Below are 2,123 nucleotides of genomic sequence, written 5' to 3'. Positions count from 1 at the left end.
CAGCATGTGTGTAACTATAGCGATGGACTGAAAAGGCCCAAGATCAAGTCCCTACTGGCATTTTCAGCCTCATCTACTTCACAGGATGGTTGTTGTGACCTAATAGCCCTTTGTGCAACTTGAAATCTGTTTGGCATCTTGCTGTTTAATCAAGCCTGCATCACACCTTCTCCATTCTACCTGCTTGACTTTACCAAGTGAGTCAAGCAGAATATACATAAATTAAACTACATTTCCTATACACTGCTCAGTGAGCTGGATCTACCAGTTTTCTTTGATCAGATATAGTGGAGAAGAGACAGTTGATGGGGAAACATGGTAACAAAAACAGAAAAAACATATTGATTAAACCAAGACGTATGTCACTAAAATTGCTTAAATCTGAGCATATGTGATTTAACGTCACACCATAAGTAGGTACAGTTAATGCCAAAAGCACCAGCATAAGGGAGCATGACTGAAGTTTGTACATACTTTCTTTTTCAAGCCAAGGAATATATTTAACATTAAAAATAAATATAAGGGACTTTAGCCTATCCTGACTCTATGAGCAAAGTGTGGCTAGGATCAGTATTAATATGGTAATAAATGCCACTGGATGCAAACATGTGCACTTCCAAATAAGCATGGACTGAGTCTGGTTGCTTGTGAGCTCACTCCACACTGGAAAAAATGACAGGGTTTGTATTCTGCTGTAGAATCACAGAATTGTAGAATCAGAGAGTTGGAAGGGGCCATACAGGCCATCTAGTCCAAAACCCTACTCAATGCAGGATCAGCCTAAAGCATCCAGGATAAGGATCTGTCCATCTGCTGTTTAAAGATGACCAGGTTTTTTTTTGGTGGGGGGGGAGAGTTAACCATCTCCTTAGGCAGCCTATTCCACTGCTGAACTACTCCATTAACATTTTCCCCGTTATATCTAGCTGGCTCCATTCTATACATAGTTTAAACCCATTACTGTGGGTCCTGTCCTCTGCTGCCAATAGGAACTGCTCCCTGCCCTCCTCCAAGTGACAACATTTCAGATACTTACAGAATAATCATGTTCCTTCTCAAACTTCTCTTCTTTAGGCTAAACATTTCTAAGTCCCTCAGCCTTTTCTCATAGCTATGATCTCCTTGCCACGGATCATCCCCATCACTCTCCTCTGCACTCTCTCAATTTTGTCCACATCCTTTTTAAAGTGAGGCCTCCAGAACTACACACAGGACCCCAGGTGAGGGCTGACTAACACTGTATACAGTGGGACTATGGCATCTGGTAATTTTTATATGATGCCTCTGTTGATACAGCCCAAGACTGCATTTGCCTTCTTTACTGCCACATCAAACAGTCTGCTCATTATTTAGCTTGCAGTTCACAAGTACTCCAATATCATATTCACACACTGATTCCAAGAAGTGTATCTTCCATCCAGTATCCATGTTTCTCATTTTAGTGACCCAGATATTCTGCACTTCTCATTGAATTGCAACTTGTTCTCATTCTAGCATGTTCAGATCTCTATCCCTGTCTTCTGAGGTGTTCACTACCCCTCCCATCTGCAGATTTAATGAGAAGTCCCTCCACCCCCACATCCAGATCGGACCCCATAGGATTTGGTTCCCCACTATTCACCTCCCTCCAATCCGATATAACACCCTTGACAACGACTCTTTGGTGTGGTTTTCTAACCATTTCCCAAACAACTGTCAACAAATCCATTCTGCACTCATCAGAGTTTACCCATCAGAATATCATGGAGAACCTTCTCAGAAGTCTTACTGAAAATCCAGGTAAACTGAATCAACTGCATTTCCATGATCTAGTAAGCCCATCACTGGGTCTGTTATGCTGTTCCATTAAATAAGAGAGGAGTGTATATCTAATGCTGAGTTTAGGGGAGAAGTAATTGACTGGAATGTCTAGGAAGTGTTTCAAGAGACACCCCTTAATACTAGATACAGTGGCATCCTACTACTCAGGAACAGCACATGAAGGGAGACACAAAAAAGGTTAAAACACAGCAGAGGAAAAATGCAAATTTTGCTTCAGGACAATGGGGAGTAGGATTTGTCTCAGCTTCAACATCTGTCTCCCAGCCTACAGCAACCAGCAACCAATCCCCATGTCCTTGTCT

This window comes from Paroedura picta, chromosome 9 (genome assembly GCF_049243985.1).
Source record: "Paroedura picta isolate Pp20150507F chromosome 9, Ppicta_v3.0, whole genome shotgun sequence".
Classification (NCBI taxonomy): domain Eukaryota; kingdom Metazoa; phylum Chordata; class Lepidosauria; order Squamata; family Gekkonidae; genus Paroedura; species Paroedura picta.
The sequence above is the reverse complement of the archived record's forward strand: the minus strand, read 5'-3'. Positions refer to the sequence as shown.